The 21633-nt window shown below is 45.2% G+C and overlaps 1 protein-coding gene and 1 long non-coding RNA gene across 7 annotated transcripts in view; one reads left to right on the forward strand and one right to left on the reverse strand.

The window, feature by feature from the left end:
• Positions 1-7663, reverse strand: part of LPP (LIM domain containing preferred translocation partner in lipoma) — a 758565-nt gene extending 750902 nt beyond the window's left edge. For 3 of the 6 annotated variants that reach the window (XM_019958232.2, XM_070802158.1, XM_070802171.1), the window contains exon 1: positions 7526-7663. The gene's annotated coding sequence lies outside the window, so the exon portion shown is untranslated. Of the gene's footprint in view, positions 1-7351; positions 7440-7525 lie in introns of those variants that run through there. The other 3 variants (XM_019958238.2, XM_070802267.1, XM_070802406.1) reach the window with 1 other exon arrangement.
• Positions 7648-8667, forward strand: LOC109556849 (uncharacterized). The gene is made up of 2 exons (XR_002180448.2): positions 7648-7786; positions 8072-8667. It is a non-coding gene; the product is annotated as an uncharacterized lncRNA (long non-coding RNA).
• Positions 8668-21633: the final 12966 nt, after the last annotated feature.

The raw sequence follows: 21633 nt of genomic DNA on the forward strand, positions 1-21633 counted from the left end.
TGCCATTTGATCCAGGGGATCTTCCCAAACCAGGAATCCAACTGGAGTCTCCTGAGTCTCCTGCATTGCAGGAGGGTTCTTTACCTGATGAGCCATCAGGAAAGCCCCTGATTTTTCTCAAATTAAAAAAAATTAAATAAAAATAATTTTAAAAACCAAGAGAGACTGGGATGGTCACAGTGGAGAAGAAGAAACACTGGACAACCATTCACTGGTGACAAACCATCTCTCCGTGCAGCCTGGAAGTGCCTGTGAATGTCTGTGGCACTCACCCCACTTTGCAACCTGACATTTGTCAACAGTGGTATCCTCTTGAACAAGATGTCTAAAACTGAATAAGTCAGTACACCAAATCTCCTGTCACTTCCCCAGGAAGCACCCTCCATTAAGTAACACAGCTAAGACTTGAACTTGCAGCCTCCCAAGTCTAAATCCCATAGTCTGCTCTAGGAGGACAAGATGCCATTCCTGTGGGCTAGACACTTCACTGGGCACCAAAAATTAGCCGCATGTATCAAGAATCCACCTACCAATGCAGGAGACAGAAGAGACCTGGGCTCGATCCCTGGGTTGGGAAGATCCCCTGGAGTATAAAATGGCAACCCACTCCAGAATTCTTGCCTGAAAAGTTCCATGGACAGAGGAGACTGGTACAGTCAAGGGGATCACAAAGAGTTGTACACGACTGAGTGACTGACCATGCACCCACTTCACAGTCACATTACACACTACACAACCATTTCACATTGGGGTAGATCATACGATCTATAATCAAAGATAACTGAGGCTCAGAGATGTTCTGGAACTTCCTTAAGATCACAGGGCTAATGGGTGGCTCAAACACAGGTCTTGGTTTTCTTACCCCCAAAACCAAGTTGGTGATGGTACTCCTGAAATGATAGCATCTGAAGTCCAGACCCTCAGACCCCTCTGGGGCCTCCAACCAGATTCTCCATTGCAGCTACTGTTACTAATTAGCCCATTATGAAAAAACAGTTTCTCACCTGAGCATAGGGCTTGCTCAGGACTTTCACATCAATTATCTCCTGCTCACCAGCAAAAGTGAAGTAAAGAGCAGGACAGGAGCTTTAGCTGGGGATCTGATTCTCACACTACCACTTAAGCATCCCAGCGGAGGTTTTTTACCACTGAACTTTTGCCCACGCTCTGGGGGACAAGACTGATCCTGCCGACCCATCTCTTGGATGGCAATTGGGAGCTAAGTAATAAAAACAACCATAAAACACATTCACCACATAAAAAGTGCTCCGAAGGCTGTGAAATGCTAATGGGTTCTATGAGATGGGTTGTGATGGACAGATTTAAGACAGAAAGAAAAAAGAGCAGGATCTACCCTGTAAGGGATCTAATACCTGCAGCCTGAAAACCTTTAGGCAAGCAAAAATAAGTAGAACTAGAAAAGAAATGAGAGTGCGGACAGTCACAGACAAGGAACCTTGAAGTTATCATGGAGTCAGAAGCTCAGTTCTTGCAAACAAGTGACGGGCCTAAGTGGCAGAAAAAGAAATAAATCCCCAAACCACAAGGACACCAAAACTGAACTCTCTGAATCACTTTGTTTTCTCAGGGCAAAGAACAAAGTTCAAGCCCAGTAACAAGGATCTCCAACTTATATTCCCTCCCAAATTCTCCCAAGCAAAGCCCCTGGGGCTGGGAGTGGGGTGGGGGTGGAATGGAGAAGGAATGTGTCCAGCCAGGCTCAGCAAAAAGAGAATCAAAAACACCCTTGAAAGAAAGAACACAGGAAAGAGAGTAAGGGCCACGCCCAGCTCCAGCTCAGCTGACAAGGGTGTGACTGAGCACTTCCGTCCTTTCCCTGGGGCCTCAGTTTCCTCACTCACAAAAGGAGGAATGGTGTCCCTCTGGCCATCAAGACCCCAGTCCTCACTTCTAAGGCATAAGCTGCATGCCAGCCTGCCACTTCTGCTGCCTACAAGCTTTGGTGTCCATAACACAGTTGTTTCAGTCAAGGCTGATAAGCTGGCAAATAATTAGAAGAACAAGAATAGGAACTAAGTTCCCTGATAAGATTCTAACAGCAAACAACTTTTTCCCTCTCTGCTGACCTGATGCAGGCTCGGCATTTCCCGACCAGGAACATTTCAGCAGCCTCCTAAGTGGTGTCCCCATCTCTGGCCCTGACCTGCTGTGACTCTGCAACCAGAGTTCTCTGAAACACAGATCTGACAACACCCTCCTTTGCTCAAAGAGTAACAAAAGCCCTCCTGATTCCCACCCACCACCACCACCAGCATCATCTTTAGCTCATCATCCCAGCCCTTTACCCTCTACTCCTCCCTGGCTGGGGCAGCATTAGCACAGAAGTGAAAAGTCTGCTGGCCCTGGGAAACCCTCGATTATGATCCCACTGAGGCCCCATGAAAGTGAGTACTGAGAGAAAATCTGACGAAGAACCCTGACGGTGGTGATTCTGTGAAACAAAATTCGTATTTTATACAAGAGAAATGTAAACATAGAAATTCTTCTCTGCCCTTTGGCCTTCTCTCTCCCCTCCACGTGCACCATGCTTCTGCACTGTGGCTCAACCAGACCTCCCCCACTCAGGAATACCTGCTCAACCATAAAGAGCAACATTCTCCTAGCACCAAGGAGACAACTCCTTACAAAATAACATTCCTTCTTGATCTGGTAAGGTTTCACATGACCCACCAGGATGATGCTTAGATCTGGATTAGCTGTCGATAATACATCATGTGACATACAGCCCTCTGTCTCAAAAAACTTAGAAAACTGAGCCTTGATTTCTAACTGGAGAAGGAAATGGAAACCCACTCCAGTATTGTTGCCTGGAGAATTCCGTGGACAGAGGATTTCTAACGGGCGAAACAGGTCTCAGAACTTTCTGAGATGCTCTTTCAAGTTATAATCATCAAATTTGGCTCAAATAAAACTTTCCAATCCTTTCTTAGATCGACTGATTAATTTTTCATCCACAATTTGCACTTTTCCTTCTATGGAAAAAGAAGAAAGTGGTGAAGAGGCTGTAGATCAGGCAAAGGTTCAAAACTCGGCCATTTCACTTAGTGGTTATGTAACCTTACTTACATAAGCCATCAGGGCTTCCCCGGTGGCTCAGAGGTTAAAGCATCTGCCCGCAATGCGGGGGACCTGGGTTCAATCCCTGGGTCAGGAAGATCCCCTGGAGAAGGAAATGGCAACCCACTCCAGTATTCTTGCCTGGAGAATCCCATGGACGGAGGAGTCCATGGGGTCCACGGGGTCGCAAAGAGTCGGACACAACTTAGCAACTAAACAATAACAAATCTTATTTGACCACACTCATTTACTCATCTGCAAAATGAGATTGATAATCATAAAACCTACTTTGATGAATCGGTATGAGAATTATGTAAGTACACAGTAAATAGGCAAAAATTTTATATATTATTAAGAAAGAAAGACAAAAAAAAACCCGTGTTTTCTAGCCTCAGTTCTGTGGTTTACCAGTTTCCAAGCATGAATGCCATTAACCCATGGCCAGCCACCCACCCTATTTGTAGAAAGTCAGGAGAGGTGAAGTCCTCATCAATTTATCAATGTCCTTTTCCATTTGTGTGACTTGCCTTAAGAAGCCACTACCATTTTCCTCCACGCATCTAAGCCATCTACAACAGACTCCCATACCACACTTCCATTTCTTCTTCCCTTCTCCACCTCTGCTTCACACACACCTTTAAGACCGTGAATCTCCACCCAGATCGGAGCTTCATGCATGCACCGCAACTTTGCCTACCCTTTCCTCACCTCTTCCAACTCACTTCTTCCAGCCTGGGTGCAGCCTTCCAATGTGGAATTCCAAGAAAAGTCCCCACCCACCGATGCACAAGCTGAGCTAGGACTCCTAAATACTGCCCCGGGTCAAAGTCTCAGCTCCACTCAGTGGTAGCAGTAAAAGTCGCTCATGGACTGTAGCCTGCCAGGCTTCTCTGTCCATGGAATTCTCCAAGCAAGAATGCTGGAATGGTGTGCCATTCCCTTCTCCAGGGGATCTTCCTGACCCAAGAATCGAACGCGGGTCTCCTGCATTACAGGCAGATTCTTTACCATCTGAGCCACCAGGAAGCGCACCAGCTCCACTCAATCAGTTACTAAATGTGTTACTACTCTTCTTCCTGTGGTTACCATCCCAATACCTAATCCCACAGATGCTTCCAGAGCCCTTACTGGGCCTTGTTTTCATATGAATCTCTAAAGAACCCCTTAATGGCCCCTACAACCCACAAGATAAATTTACATCTGCTTACCAGAAAATGAAAGTCCTCCCATTTCTCCATTTCCCACCACTCTGTTCCTGCTGGCCTTTCAAACTTAGGCCTTCTTCCCTACATCTGTTGGCATACGCCTAACAGGTTCATCTCTATCTGTCTTTTTTCCACTTAGGCAACTCATATTTGGCCCTAAAGGCTCTCTTTAGGCACCACTCCTTCTGGTAGCTTCCCTGAGGTTGAACCACTTCAGTGCAACCAAAACATAGCCCTAGAATAGCACCACACACTCACTCATTCACACACACACACACACACACACACACACACAGAGGTGCTACCCCAGAACAGGGACTGACCATGTTCTCCTAATCTTTATATTCATAGGGCCAGCCAGTTCCTGCTTCACAGCAGGTAGGCTCCAGAACCCATGTGCCTCATCCATTGCTCCTCTCTTTCGGTGTAATAGCAGCGTGCTCCATCCTCTGTTTTTATTATGTTACCTGGCATCTTCTATCCCCCTGCCCATTTTCTATTTAATGCATTAAATCTGTGGGCTAACAGAGCCTCCCAGTCATTGTGAGTTACACTCTGCCCTTGGTCAAAACTCCCCAAAATAGTTCTGAAATTAAATTCCATCTGACTCTTCCTATTCCCAATTAACCCATGCTAGTTCCACCGCAGGGTAGCCACATGTTAACACCCAGAGTCAAAGTTCTGGGCTGTTATTTTGAGTTCATTTCTAATTAACTGGATGACCTCAGGCAAGAGATAAAATTGAGATGACAGGGTCACCAGGCCCAATTCTCAGGGGATTTTTGAGATTCAAATGGAATATTTGATGGAAAACTTTTATAAAGTGCAAAGCACTGTACATTCATAAAGGGTATGATTAACAAATTTTATCAGCTCTAAGCTATCAATGGTAAAATACACAGTTACCAACTTAGGACAAAGATCTCAACTATGACACATTTGTGATTATAAGACAACCCAATGTCACTGATATAAAATGTGAAAAAGTATATTTTTTCTGATGTAATACAAGTTATCTGTCTCAATAAAATAAAGAATCTGCCATAAAATTTTCACATTTGCCAACAGCATGTAGTAAGAAGAAATATATGTGGAGTAAATGAGCAAACACTCACTGATAATTCTTAGGCCAGATTATTGCCTCTCTCACTGCAATGGGCGGCAGAGGGTTACCCAGTGCCAGTTCTTCCCTTCTTACTCATGTCCCAGCCTGCTCAAAACCCTCAAATGATGACTTCAAGTCATATCCATGCCTGGCATTTTTAAGGACCTTCATAATGAAGCCTCCTGTCCCATCAACCACTGTCTGGAACTGACTGTTCACTGGAACACGTCCCGCCAAGAAGGGTCCTACTCTGTCAGTTCCAATCATAGTAACCAGCTCAATAGCAGTTTCTCCTCCTGCCAATCCTCAAAGCCAGGTCCAGGCCCACCCACTGTGTAGGAGGAACATGACCCTGGGTGGCTGCCTGACCCAAGGGCCCAGGTTTGCACCCTCACTATTCAGACAGCTAACCCCAATTACTTATTTCTTACCTAGAATCTATACTCTAGTTCTAAAGCCTGGGTGCTGAGGTTGGAAGTCTGCCTTGCAACCTTTTGACTGACCCTAGGGCAGACAAAGACCCTGAAGGAAGAAGGCTGGTCATGGGATACAGAGAACCCTACTGAGAGTTCTGGCCTTCCACCAGCTACCAAAATTTACTGTAGACTTTAGAACTGGCATCCACCTTCTCTGGGCCTTTATTTATATTTCCCTATCTGTAAGAGCAAGGTGGGGGTGAGGAAGGAGGGGAGGGGAGTTGGAGGGAAGAGGGTGTTAGCTGCTTTTTCTCTTTCCACTTAAAGGCTTTCTTAAAATGCTCTTGTGTTCAAAGAGGTAGGCCATTAAGTCACTAACACCTTAGTAAAAATGAGGCTTATTGGGAAGCAAGCAATTTAGAAAGCGGAGTAGGAGACAGAAAGAGGGGATCGGATACAAAGTTAAATGAGTCTGGTACTAGAAAAGAAGCTCAAAGGTGAAGCTAAATTTTTGCATTTTGGGTTCAGGGTGAGCAGGCAGTGAATCACTGAGAAGGGAAAGGAAGCCAGAAACATCCTTCAGCTCCTCCAGCACCCCAAAGTCCCAAAGACACCCCTCTGTCCCAGTGCACTCAAGCACAATTCCACTGATTATCCCATCTTATGTACCCACGCTGCCCCACCCCGTGCCCCCAGCACAATAACAGTTACAGCTTCATCTCCACTCTCCACACTTGAGTCTTCTCTGTCTCTGCAGTTCCCTCCAGCACATGCCCTCATTCCTTGTCCCTAGTCATTAACTTCAGAAAAAACCCCCATCCTTCAAAAGCCTCTGATCCCTCATGAAGGACCAGGAGACCAAACTCCAGACTCCAAGCCCCACCCCGTGCCTTTTCCCCAGGACTTAGCACCTTCTGTTTGGGGTCAGGTTCGGTTCTTCGGTTGACTGAGCGCTTCCTGAGGGCAGAGTCTGAGCCCTAAAAGCCTCTGGACCCAATAACCCAGCACAGGGCGGCACACAGTGAGTGCCGGAGAACTGCTTGGAGAAAAGGAACCAGGAGTCGGGAGCCATTTATTTTAGTTACGGCTCTGCCTCTAGTGAGAGACTTTGGGGAGACTCGGCTCTCTAGGCCTCAGTTGCCCGAGCTGGGAAATGGGGGAACTTGATGCCTGGGTTCCTAGGCCCCTTCCCCAGTGACAACTGTGATTCCACGAAAGCGCAGAGCTGCTGGGTGTGGCCCCGCCCCCTGGGAGTCCTGAAAAGCCCGGGCAGGGGGCGCGCAGGGAAGGCCTCCAAGCCCGCCCAGCCCCCGGTCGAGGCTTCCCAAAAAACTCGGGGTCCCCCTCCCCCACGCGTGCACCCCGTGATCGCGCCGCGGCCGGCACTTCCGCACCGCGGGCCCTGCGGCCCGGGCCGGGCGCGCGCTGGGTGCCCTGCGCCCGGCTCTCCTGCCACCCCGGAGGCGCTCTTGCCGGGGAGGGCTGGGGGTTCCCGAGGCGCCCGCGGGCGGAGGGTGAGGGGAAGGAAGGAGGATTTGCAACAATACCTCGGGGAGGAGGCGGCCGGGGCAGCGGCGGCGGCGGCGGCGGCTGGAGGCGGAGGCAGCGGCGAAGGAGGAGGTGCCCGGGCACTCCCCCTCCCATTGTCCCCAGCCCCGGCCAGGCCCGGCCCCGCGCCCCGCACCGCGCCCCGCGCCCCGGGCCGCGCAGCCAGCCCTTACCTTGCAGCGACCAGCTCTCCCCCGCTCGCTAAAGCTACTTATCCCGGGAAAGCTCGCGCGGGGCCCGGGAGCGAACCCACAGACAAAAAGTGAAACTTCGGCAAGGCTGGAGCGGCTGCTGGTTGGTGCCTTTCCCCCTCCTTCCTCCCACCGTCCCCACCCCCTCCCCTCGGTCTCCCGTGCGGTGCCCTGAGAGCTGGAGGCTGACGTCAGGACGGGCCTGAATTCCTGACTTTGCCTGCACGCATTTGTCCATGTAAGGTATGGGAAGGCGGGTGCCCGCGGGGCCGCGGCGCTCGCCTCCGGGGGAGGGGGCGCCCACCTCGGGGCCGTGGCCCGGCCCCAAGGTGGGTGCACCGAGGGCGGTGGATTTCCTGGGAGGAAGAGAAGACGCGGGGAATGCGGGGAGCTTGCAGAGGAGGAAGGGAAAGAGGGAGGTGTGGAGCCTTTGCCTGCCCTGGAGGAAGAGGAAGGAGACGTGGAAGGAGGAAGCGGCCGGGGCGAGGGGCTACTGAAAAAAATGAGGGAACCTGTGTCCACTGTTAGGGCGCCAGACTAGGGGGTTGAGTCCGGGTAGACGAGCTCAGCCGTGGAATCCCCCTGCGAGATCTTGCTCGTGAGCCCCGCCCCGGATTCCCAGCAAGGTTCAAACGTACTGGATGTCGGAACTGGCCCCGACCAACTTCCAGCCCTTCCACTTCACACGGGAAATCTGAAGCTCTCGGAAGAGAAACGACTCGTACAAGGTCATGCCCGCCACAGATCCCGGCGCGGGAGCCAGATGCTCAGTCTCCCAGCTATGTTCCTGTCTGCAGGCAGGGGCCCGACTCCCTCCTTCCCGCGGACCAGTTAGCCCGGCTGGATGTCAGAGGGCAACGCGGACCACCCTGGGAAGAGATTTGGAGCTTCCCCGGGCCCCGTACGCGGTCAGTTCCTGGAAGGTTCTGATTGCCAATGAGCACTGCATAGCCATGCTGATCAGTTTCTTCAAGGCAACTCCTTCCATCCAGTGCTCAAATAAACGAAGCCCTGGAATTTACTTAACAGCCCTATCCAGAAACCCAGACTTGGTGCTTATAGCTTCAAAAAAAATCTACGAACTGGGTGAATTAGTTTGAATAAAGGCAAGACTGTTCTTGGAAGGTTTGTGTAGGACTTTTTGCTCTGATATTTGTAAATGTGAGCACCATGTGAGGGGCCTATCCTGTGCATCAGCCATTGCCTGCAAGGCACGCCAAGGCTGGAGACTCGTTTCCTTGTACTTCTGTCCTGCTTCCTGATGTCTAAACTAATCATTCCTCACCCCAGCGCATCGTAAAAGCACATTCTCCCAGGTTTATAAGGTCTTCATAAAACAAATTGTAGTCCATCGTTGACATTTGAGGTAAAAAGTCAGGCAAAATAACTTAACCAACACAAAAACAGCAAGCAACTTGAACCCACCTCCGGTGTCTAGGTCACCTGACTGATCCCATGACTTTTTCCACCCAAGGAGGAGGCCCTGATCTCCTAATTCATATTAATACATGTTGAGAGTACACCATGAGTTACTAATTCGTGAAATCTCCAAAACTTGGTTCTTTTGGGATTTGGTGTGACTTTTTTTTTTTTTAACCAAGAATTAAACAAATGCAGAAACACATATTTTTGCACTTAACCATTTATTAAGCATATTCTTTGTGCAAAGTCTTTGACTTCACACATTTCTGCTTCCAAATTAATCTCTCTTGCTCTCAGTTTCTCATCTATTCATACAAAAATATGAAAATAGAGAAGTTCAGTAATGAAATATTTTTCTTTGCAACTGGTATAGTTTGAAATAGGAAATGTGAGCTCCTAAAGACATTTTGTTCTGGGGCTTAAAAAGATTATTCTCTTACACCACAATTCACTTATTCTATCCTCAGTATTTCAGCAAACGACATTCTAAGTGGTACTGTATAATATGAAAAATTCCTGGTATCACGCAAAGTAAGAATGGATTCAACCATTCCCCATCGGATATAACGGGACTTGACCAGCATTTTTTTTTTCCTTCCCCAGTAACCCACTTATAAAGAATAATAGGGTTCTAATGAGGATTAATAAGATTTAATAAGGTATAATTAGAGCCATTCATTTCCTTCATCATACACATTGTAAGAGTGCTGTGTTAGATCCAGAAATGCTCCTAATTATGTTGAAACTGTTGTATGAGTGTGTTGGGGAAGATCACTGTGTCACCCCTCCTGAAGTATTTATGAAATGCTCAGGTGGGCCTGATGTTAGCACAAGTATTATATAAAGTTAATCACAAAAGATAATTTCTACTCAGGAGGCACTCACCAGGAGTGTAAGAGGCAAAGTCATAAATTGGATGCTTGGCGAACTGCATGCAGTCTTGTCATCAGTGCAAACTCAAATCAAAAGCCTCATTTTCGTGTGCTGATCTGATTTCTTTTGTATTCACACTTCTCTCAACAACCCTATTAAAACCTGCTGCGTGCGGGGACTTGGGAAAGAAGGGAAGGCTGTGTAAAGCTACAGACACAATTCTGGAGAAATACAGGTTTACGAATTCAGAGACTAAAAGAAGCACAGAATTTCAGATGGGGCGGTGGATGAGTGACCAGAGGATTGTACACTGGTGGCCTGAAGCCCTACAGATGCAGTCTCGTAGGTCCAGTGATGGCACAAAAGACTTTGAACAAGGCTAGGCTGTGGTGCCCCCATTTCCTTGCATCCAGGACCATCCCTTTCCCAGAGGCCATTGTGTAGCTCATGCCAGTCCTTTCTCTGACCTTACATATGCCTGGCAATATTCTAAGGATTTTTCATCCATATTTCATTTAACCCTCACAGAACCCTTCTGAGCTTGGCAGCAGTATTTTCTCTAGCCCAGGAAGGTGAAGTAGCCTGCTCTTAACACAGAGCAAGTACATGGTAAGCTGAAATGCCCCTCTGAGCCCAGGCAGCCTGACTACTCACCCACTGCTGAGTGACCATCTGGTCTCAGTTTGAACATTCCAGTGTGCAGAACTCATAATCTGTCACAGCTGACCAAGAGGGTATGAAGAAGCTACTGGAGAAATAATAAGAACAGGGGCATTAAAGATGGACAATAAAAACCAACTTGGTGTGGCCTCTCAGTTTAAAACCCATCGGGCCAAGCTCCTTCATGTGGTTTGCATAGCCCTTCAGGGTTTTGTCTGCCAGTCCTTAGCCCTCCAGCCAATTTGAGGTCAGGTGGTTTCTCAGACACCTTAACTGCCCCACTTACCTGCCTTCTACAGGTTTTTCTCTCTTCTTCTCCATACACGTGGTCACCCTTACCTAGCTTCTTTAGACTCCCCTTAAATATCACCTCTGAGACTCCTTTTTAAAAAAATATTATTTATTTATTTATTTAGGCTATGTTGATCTTGGTTGCCTGGAGGCGGGCATAGCAACCGACTCCACATTTCTTGCCTGGAGAACCCCATGGACAGAGAAGCCTGGCAGGCTATGGTCCACAGGGTCGCAAAGAGTCAGACGCCTCTGACGGGATTCAGCATGATCTTGGCTGCAGCACACTGGATCTTTATTCTTCTTGCAGCATGCAGGGTCTTTAGTTGCAGCAGTGGAATCTAGTTCCCTGACCAGGGATCAAACCCAGACACCCTGCTTTGGGAGCACAGAGTCAGCCTCTGGACCACCAGGAAAGTCCCTCTCAGAGGTCATTTTGCCCCTCCACTACCTCCAGGGGATGTGTTGCCCCTACAGAGTACATCTGTCACTCTGTGCTTAGTCTCTATAAATGCATAATGTCATTGGTCACCTTGTCTTCCTCTGCTACTGGACTGAGAGTCTTAATGTGTCACTGAGTCTTTAACAAAGTGACCGCCTTTGTCATTGCAGGTATTCAACTGCTTTGTTTTGGTTTTTTTCCCTTCTTCTTGTTCCTGGTCAAAGGCAGAGGAAGCTACAGCAGGTGTAGGGCCTGGGCGTTTAGATGAAACCAGATGACTTCCTCAAGAGATGGAGACTGGATGTAAGCAGACCAGTGGGAAGAGAGAGGAAGAGTCAGAAGGGCCTGCCCACCTGGAAATAGAAGTAGGATGGACAAGGGGAGGTAAAAGAAAGGAAAGTTTGTAGTCCTTTCCTTGCCCTGAAACCGGCAAGGCACTTCGTCTTTGGTCTCAGTTTCGTTATCCACACACACAGTTGGATTCTCAGACTTTATGCTCTCTAACAGGCTCTTCAATTTGATGCTACTTTCAGCCTGCTGCCTGAAGTCACCTTCCCAGAGCTTAACATGCCACATGATAATTTGAAATATACTTGGTATATCAAACACATTAAATTCATGCTCTTCAGCTGTCCCTCCCTGGTTTTATGATGAGCTTTTCAACTATAGATCATACCTCCAGCCTTCCACCATTACCACCACCACCACCACACACACACACACACACACACACACACACACACACACATAGAGCTTCCTGCCTCTGGACTTTTTCTCATTTAGTTTCTCTTCTGGAAATACTTTCCCCAGGCCCACCCCAACGAATGCAGATTTTTCCTGTCCTAACAGCATCCTCTCAAGAAACCTCTTCCCTGTTGTTCATTTCCTCCAAATCCTCTTCAAGGATATGAAAACAATTTCTCTACCTTCTGAAAAATGTACACACTGGATTGTCCCATTGCACTGTAATTTTCCCAAGTGTGTTTGTTCTGTTCCTGTTAATGCAACTCTTCACAGTGTGCTTCATGTCTTCATTTCTCCTCCTCAGCAGCTATGGACTTAGGACCAAATGTTATCCAGTGAGTGAATTAATGAATACGTATATTTCATCTTGGCTAGAAAAGCAGTTGTTCAGTCGCTCAGTAGTGTCCAACTCTTTGCGATCCTATGGACTGCAGCATGCCAGGCTTCCCTGTCTTTCACCATCTCCTGGAGTTTGCTCAAACTCATGTCCATTGAGTCCATGATGGCATCCAACCATTTCATCCTCTGTTGTCCCCTTCTCCTCCTGCCTTCAATCTTTTACCAGCATCAGGCTCTTTTCCAGTGAGTCGGATCTTCCATCAGGTGGCCAAAGTATTGGAGCTTCAGCATCAGTCTTTCCAGTGAATATTCAGAGTTCATTTCCTTTAAGGTTACTGGTTTAATCTCCTTGCAGTCCAAGGAACTCTCAAGAGTCTTCTCCAACACCACAATTCAAAAGCATCAATTCTTCAGTACTCAGCCTTCTTTATGGTCCAACTCTCACATCCATACATGACTACTGGAAAAGCCATAGTTTTAACTATAAGGACCTTTGTCAGCAAAATAATGTCTCTGTTTTTTAATATGCTGTCTAGTTTCGTCATAGCTTTTCTTCCAAAGAGCAAGTGTCTTTTAATTTCGTGGCTGCAGTCACCATCCACAGTGATTTTGGAGCCCAAGAAAATAAAGTCTGTCACTCTTCCCATTGTTTTCCCATCTATTTGCCATGAAATGATGAGACCAGATGCCATGATCTTAGTTTTTTGAGTAGTGAGTTTTAAGCCAGCTTTTGCACTCTCCTCTTTCACTTTCATCAAGAGGTTCTTTAGTTCCTCTCTGCTTTCTGCCATAAGATGTTATCTGCATATCTGAGGTTATTGTTATTTCTCCCAGCAATCTTAATTCCAGATTGTACTTCATCCAGCCCAGCATTTCGCATGTACTCTGCATGTAAGTTAAATTAGTAGGGTGATAATATACATCCTTGATGCACTCCTTTCCCAGTTTTGAACCAGTGCTTTGTTCTATGTCTGGTTCTAAGTTTTGCTTCTTGACTCAAACACAGGTTTCTCAGGAGGCAGGTAAACTGGTCTGGTATTCCCATTTCTTTAAGAATTTTTCACAGTTTGCTGTGATCCAGTCAAAGGCTTTACAATTAATGTTATCTTTCTGGAAGACTGGTCATGTTATCTTAGACCATGACTCTAGCAGGTACAAGGAGGGATGAGGGAAGGGAGAGGATTTGTCATTTGTTACATTGTTTCCTGTGTGCACTGTTCTAGGCTTTCTCAACATTTAACATCAATTTTATAAATTATCTAAGGATATAGTTCTGCTCTAGGAGTGCTCAGTTGTGTCCAACTTTTTTCAACCCCATGGGCTACAACCCTCCAGGTTCCTCTGTACATGGTATTTTTCAGGCAAGAATACTAGAGTGGGTTGCCATTTCCTACTCTAGGAGATCTTCCTGATCCAAGGATCAAGCTTGTGGCTCTTGCATCTCCTGCATTGGCAAACAGATTCTTTTACCACTGTGCCACGTTAAAGCAATGGTTGCTTTGCAACTTCATATCAAATAAATTCTTGAAAAAAAAATGCTAAAGGTCATATTTTTCCGGGAAGAACGAAGCACAAGTGACAGTTCAAATATTTGATGTGTCCTGATCAACCAGCTCAGATAAGCATCAGCCTTTTGTAAAGAGATGAAAACTTGACATGGTAAACAGTTGTGGTAGGCTTTTAGTAAATGCACTATTAAGGATAATGAAGGCATATTACAAATGAAGGCATACTGTTTACTCTCTATTATTCATAACTCATTGTACAGTGGGGAAAAAAATGATCTCCATGTGAAAAAAAAAAAAGATTATATGACTTCCTAAATGAATACTTACTCCCTATTGTGTGAGAAAACCCTTGGTATTTTCTTGAGAGAAAAATGGTGTCATAGGTCTTTCTTTATTGATTTTGAGGAATCAAACCAATGTAGACAAATGATAGTTTATATCTGCCCATGAATTTCTGCACTATTTTACCTAGCTTTGTAGTCCGGTTTTCAAGCCAGAGGCTATCATCATTGTTTGCATTTTTATCAGATTGCAGGATCAGATTATCTGAATGCATTCTGGCCCTTACACAGCACCTTACACAACTCAGCTGACTTTTGACCTCAGTAAGCCCAGAACATAGGAGAGCTGTGACCACGCTTGGAAACCAATAAAACTTCAGAAGTCAGGCAGTCCAGTCAGACAGTGGTCCAGTCTGTGGTGGTAGAAATATTGATGGATGGAGCTTTAATCTCTGTTAGGTCCACTACCAATGCAAAGTTTCACAGAGACTCAAACACAAAAGGAGGCAGTTTATGCCATATTTTTGTCTTGACAAGTATATAATATACACTTTGCTAACTCTACTGCTGCTGCTGCTGCTAAGTCGCATCAGTCATGTCCGACTCTGTGCAACCCCATAGACGGCAGCCCACCAGGCTCTCCTATCCCTGGGATTCTCCAGGCAAGAACACGAGTGGCTTGCCATTTCCTTCTCCAATGCATGAAAGTGAAAAGTGAAAGTGAAGTCGCTCAGTCGTGTCCAACTGAGCAGCCTACCAGCCTACCAGGCTCCTCCGTCCATGGGATTCTCCAGGTGAGAGTACTGGAGTGGAGTGCCATCGCCTTCTCCGGCTAACTCTACTAGACCTAGGAATAATGTTGAGAAAAATAGACGTAGTGCTAGTTCTACATATTAAAAGAAAGATAGAAGTGTGTGTGTGAGATGCTCAATCATGTCCAACCCTTTAGGACCCATGGACTGTAGTCTGCCAGGCTCCTCTGTCCATGGAATTTTCCAGGCAAGAACTGGAGTGGGTTGTCATTTCCTCCTCCACGGGATCTTCCCAAGCCAGGGATCAAAACCACGTCTCCTGTGTCTCCTGCATTGCAAGCAGATTCTTTACCCACTGAACCATGGGGGAAGCCACAAAGATAAAACAAGATAGCAACTGCAAGGGAAGGAGTGGGTGAGGCAGCTCGGCTAAGATTTCCCAATAGACCACTGGATGGACTGGACCTGTTACTTCAGCCAGGAGTCTGTTTTGATAGTGATGGAGTGATGGAGCAGGCAAAGATGAGCCCGGTGATATCCCCCAGGACCTGCCGGAGGAACACAAACATGGAGCACACGTTTTTGTCTTCATAATACAGCAAGAGGTAAAGGATGGTATCCAAGGGTTTGATGCCTTTAGCCTTGGTCTTGGTGGCCTCTCTGCTTCCTTTAGGAAGCTGTGTAGAGCTGTGAGACTTCGGAAGAGGGTCTGCTAATTCTTGATGATCTGGGTTTCTGGGGATATGCTTTAGGATGTAGTTTGCCTCATTTGTGGCTGTGATACACAGCCTCACCTACCCTTAGAGAATCACAGCAGATATCAAGGCTGGAGATAGCATTTGGGCCCAACAATAGGGATTTAATTTTGATTTCTATTTCCAACTACAGTTTTAGGTGAAATGAAAAGAGGTCCATGATAAATATATATATACATCATATATATATATATATATATATATATATATATATACACACACACATCATGATATATATATATATATTATATATATATATATCATGGACCTCTTTTCATTCACCTAAAACTGTAGTTGGAAATAGAAATCGAAATTAAACCCCTATTGTATATATACAGCTATACCATAAAATTTATTCATTTTATGCATACAAGTGATTTTACATAACTTTATGGAACTCTATAAACATTCAGTTGAGTTCAGTTCAGTCTCTCAGTCGTGTCCGACTCCCTGCGACCCCAAGAATCACAGCACGCCAGCCCTCCCTGTCCATCACCAACTCCCGGAGTTCACTCAGACTCACGTCCATCGAGTCAGTGATGCCATCCAGCCATCTCATCCTCTGTCGTCCCCTTCTCCTCCTCCTGCCCCCAGTCCCTCCCAGCATCAGAGTCTTTTCCAATGAGTCAACTCTTCTCATGAGGTGGCCAAAATACTGGAGTTTCAACTTTAGCATCATTCCTTCCAAAGAAATCCCAGGGCTGATCTCCTTCAGAATGGACTGGTTGGATCTCCTTGCAGTCCAAGGGACTCTCAAGAGTCTTCTCCAACACCACAGTTCAAAAGCATCAATTCTTCGGCGCTCAGCCTTCTTCACAGTCCAACTCTCACATCCATACATAATCACTGGAAAAACCATTGCCTTGACTAGACGGACCTTTGTTGGCAAAGTAATGTCTCTGCTTTTGAATATACTGTCTAGGTTGGACATAACTTTCCTTCCAAGGAGTAAGCATCTTTTAATTTCGTGACTGCAGTCACCATCTGCAGTGATTTTGGAGCCCCAAAAAAGAAAATCTGACACTGTTTCCCCATTTATTTCCCATAAAGTGATGGGACCAGATGCCATGATCTTAGTTTTCTGAATGTTGAGCTTTAAGCCAACTTTTTCACTCTCCACTTTCACTTTCATCAAGAGGCTTTTGAGTTCCTCTTTACTTTCTGCCGTAAGGGTGGTGTCATCTGCATATCTGATGTTATTGATATTTCTCCCAGCAATCTTGATTCCAGCTTGTGCTTCTTCCAGTCCAGCATTTCTCATGATGTACTCTGCATATAAGTTAAATAAACAGGGTGACAATATACAGCCTTGACATACTCCTTTCCCGATTTGGAACCAGTCTGTTGTTCCATGTCCAGTTCTAACTGTTGCTTCCTGACCTGCATACAGATTTCTCAAGAGGCAGGTCAGGTGGTCTGGTATTCCCATCTCTTTCAGAATTTTCCACAGTTTATTGTGATCCACACAGTCAAAGGCTTTGGCATACTCAATAAAGCAGAAATAGATGTTTTTCTGGAACTCTCTTGCTTTTTCGATGATCCAGCGGATGTTGGCAATTTGATCTCTGGTTCCTCTGCCTTTTCTAAAACCAGCTTGAACATCTGGAAGTTCACGGTTCACGTATTGCCGAAGCCTGGCTTGGAGAATTTTGAGCATTACTTCACTAGCATGTGAGATGAGTGCAATTGTGCGGTAGTTTGAGCATTTTTTGGCATTGCCTTTCTTTGGGATTGGAATGAAAACTGACCTTTTCCAGTCCTGTGGCCACTGCTGAGTTTTCCAAATTTGCTGGCATATTGAGTGCAGCACTTTCACAGCGTCATCTTTCAGCAGTTGAAATAGCTCAACTGGAATTCCATCACCTCTACTAGCTTTGTTCGTAGTGATGCTTTTTAAGGCCCACTTGACTTCACATTCCAGGATGTCTGGCTCTAGGTCAGTGATCACATCATCGTGATTATCTGAGTCGTGAAGATCTTTTTGTATAGTTCTTCTGTGTATTCTTGCCACCTCTTCTTAATATCTTCTGCTTCTGTTAGGTCCATACCATTTCTCTCCTTTATCAAGCTAATATTAGAACGAAGAAGGCAATGGCAACCCACTCCAGTACTCTTGCCTGGAAAATCCCATGTATGGAGGAGCCTGGTAGGCTGCAGTCCATGGGATAGCTAAGAGTCAGACATGACTGAGCAACTTCACTTTCACTTTTCACTTTCATGCATTGGAGAAGGAAATGGCAAGCCACTCCAGTGTTCTTGCCTGGAGAATCCCAGGGACGGGGAGCCTGGTGGGCTGCCGTCTATGGGGTTGCACAGAGTTGGACACGACTGAAGCGACTTAGCAGCAGCAGCAGCAGCAATATTAGAACAGTTCCATCATCCCCCAAAGAAACCTTGCACCCCTTTACAGTCATTCCCCACTTCTGCCTGTAGCCTCAAGCAACTACTTACCTACTTTCTGTCTCTATAATTTGCATATTCTGGACATTTCATGTAAATGGAATCATACAATGTGTAGCTTTGCATTTGGTTTCTTTCGCTTAGCACAATATTTTCAAGGTTCATTTATGTTCTACCATGTATTTATGGTTTTTGTTCTTTTGTATGGCTTAATAATAGTCTATTGGATGGATATACCACGTTCTGTTTATCCATTATCAGTTGTTGAATATTTGGGTTATTTCAACTTTGGGGCTATTATGAATGACACTACTATGAATGTATCATGTAAAACTCTCTGTTTGGTCATGTATTTTCATTTATCTTAAGTACACAATGTTTTAAAGTGGAAAATAAAAGGATAGATAAGCAAAATGGAATCTGAAAGGATATGACCATGGTTTTCAAAGTGATTATCATTAGGTGGTAAGAAGATTTCTTCTTACTTGTCTAAATTTTCTTTCAATAAGCTTGTATTATTTTAACTTTTTCTGTATGTTTGTAATAAGACAAAGCCAACAAAGCTCTTCTTTTTTAGGGCAAAAAAATCAACAAATATTTGGGAAGTTTCAATCCCTCTTTTGACAACTGAATCTTCTTGGGAATCCATACCATATGGTTTGTAGTGAGATATTATTTTAAAATACTTAATGAGTTTTCCTACCCATATTTCTAACCGTTACCTCTTCACTCAACCAGTTAGCTTAAGACATTTTGTGTTAGTACATTCCCAGAGAAAGGGTAGACCTCAAATTAAATGAGATTAGGTTTCTCCTACTTTGATGAATAAAAAATTTAATTTTAATTAGAAGTTTCCAATTATAGATAATTTTCAAATTTTTATTTCTCACCTTTAAGTTGTGACCTTTTGAGTTTTATTTCTCTCCTTTGAGTTGTAAGTTTAGTATCTTATTCAATCTTTCTTTGAGAATCCTCAGACTCAACATGGCTCTAGATTCGACTTCCTCAGTCCTCCTTACACCATACCTCCCTGCTTCTAACCACCAGTCACAACCCTGAATCATTCCTAAACTCTCTCTCCCCCTAACTCCTCTCTTCAATGTGTTGTCAAGTCTGACCAATTCTGCCCCACAAAGTTCTCTCCTACTTGTCCCCTTCTGTGAGGTCAGCTCCCATCATTGATGCCTGTAGCATCCATGAATTCAGCCTGAAAGCAGAGTGAGATGAGATAACCATGGAAATTCTGCTATTGGTCCTCTGCACCAGGGCTCTTGTGAGCAAGAGGTGTGAGATGTGAACCTGTTGTCCCCACTGAGCCTCCAGCCTTGGTCTGCCTTTCATTGTCAGCTCTCCTACATCTATGATTTTGTTGTTCAATGATAACCATTTTTATTCAGCATGATCCTTAGTTAAAAGCCAACCACTGCTCCTGGGGCTGAACCAATAAATAGCAATTAATCCTGCAACTGGAGATTAAACAGCCTGGGTTGAGCTGCAACATGGCACCTTCCTAAGTATTTTTCAAAGATAAATTCAAGCAAAAATTTTCACTACATGCTTTCCTTTCAATCATGAACACTAACATTAGATGGGGTTCCACTGTATGGTCACTAGGAAAATTCAAAGGCCCTTTGACTACACAATATTATCACAATCCTACCAAAAAAAAAAAAAGAATAAAAATAGATATCCATAGAGAGCAGTAGATCAGCAATTCATGTTTACATCTTAAAATGATTTTTTTTAACCAAGGAAGTTTGGTGTTTTCACCTTGCATGAACCTTTCAAATTCCTAGTCTGACACACAGTATTATTTCATTTGTCAGATTGACGCGTGGATTGCCACACTACCTTAATACCTCACCTTTAGATCCTGATCCTTCTACCTCCAGATCACTCAGGTGGCTGCAGCAGTGTAACTTGAGGGTCAAACACTTGCAGGGCACTGAGAAAGCTCTGGCTATGAGATCTAGCTTCCTTTCAGCAGGTGCTGTCATTGTTGTTATTTATTTATGTAATTATCTATGTTTTTGGCTACGCTGTTTCTTCGTTACTGGGTGTGGGCTATATCTAGTTGCAGTGAGCGGAGGCTACTCTTGGTTGTAGTACGTGGACTTCTCATTGTGTAGCTTCTTTTGTTGTGGAGCACAGGCTCTAGGCACAGGGGCTCAGTAGTTGTGATTCACAGGCTTAGTTGCTCTGTGGAATGTGGAATCTTCCTAGACTGCAGATCAAACTCACGTCCCTTGCTTTGGACTGTGGATTCTTAACCACTAGACCACCAGGGCAGTCCTCAGCAGGCTTTTTTTTGTGTGTGTGTATATATATAAGTTTTCTCTGTGCTCACAACATATGTTTTAACAAACAGACAGGGAAAGAATCAGAACACTTCAGGTTTTCCTTAGCAGAAAGGTAAGCAGTGTGAATGTTTTCTGGTGAAACTTGCAAATCCTGAGTAGGACAGGTCACAGTTTTTAGGTCTCTTGTACTGTGCATTGATGAAGCACTCAACCATATAACTGATGGTGGGGACGATGCCCAGGAGAAGAATGGAGAGACTTAGATTCCAGTCCCAACTCTGTTAATGATAAATAATGAATGTGAAAGCACACAGCAAACTATAAACACCGTGCAAATGTATGAAACAATTAGTATTGGTTTCCATGATTCCTAGAACTACTTTTCTTGTCTCCACTGAACCTATTCAACACTGTTCTCAAAATTAGCCTCCAGTGTTCTCTCATGGTCTAGTGAAAGTGAAAGTCGCTCAGTCGTGTCCAACTCTTTGCAACCCCATGGACTATATAGTCCATGGAACTCTCTGGGCCAGAATACTGGCATGGGTAGCCTTTCCCTTCTCCAGGGGATCTTCCCAACCCAGGCATCGAATCCAGGTATCCCACATTGCAGGCAGATTCTTTACCAACTGAGCTATGGGGGAAGCTCAATGTGACTCTAATTTGTCAACCTATTGATAACAATAGATCTACTAAACCACAATCTGATCCGAATGCGGTATATATTGAGCCTTGATTTCCCCAAAGAGAATGTAGATAAGAAGACTTTCTAGGGGATCAAGCTCTTAGGTGGAGGGTGACTGAGTTCAGTTCTGTTGTTCAATAGTGTCTGACTCTTTGTGACTTCATGGACTGCAGCATGACAGGCCTCCCTGTCCATCACCAACTCCTGGAGTGTGCCCAAACTCGTCCATTGAGCCAGTGATGCCATCCAACCATCTCATCCTCTGTCGTCCCCTTCTCCTCCCACCTTCAATCTTTCCCAGCATCAGGGTCTTTTCTAATGAGTCAGTTCTTCCCATCAGGTGGTCAATGTATTGGAACTTCAACTTCAGCATCAGTCGTTCTAATGAATATTCAGGGTTGATTTCCCTTACAGTTGACTGGTTTTATCTCCTTGCAGTCCAAGGGACTCTCAAAAGTCATCTCCAACAGCACAGTCCAAAAGCATCAACTCTTTGGGGCTCAGCTTTCTTTATAGTCCAACTTTCACATCCATACACGACTACTGGAAAAACCCTAGCTTTGACTATATAGACCTTTGTTGGTAATGTCTCTGCTTTTTAATATGCTTTCTAGGTTGGTCATAACTTTTCTTCCAAAGAG

The sequence above is a fragment of the Bos indicus genome, chromosome 1, assembly GCF_029378745.1.
Source record: "Bos indicus isolate NIAB-ARS_2022 breed Sahiwal x Tharparkar chromosome 1, NIAB-ARS_B.indTharparkar_mat_pri_1.0, whole genome shotgun sequence".
Lineage (NCBI taxonomy): Eukaryota > Metazoa > Chordata > Mammalia > Artiodactyla > Bovidae > Bos > Bos indicus.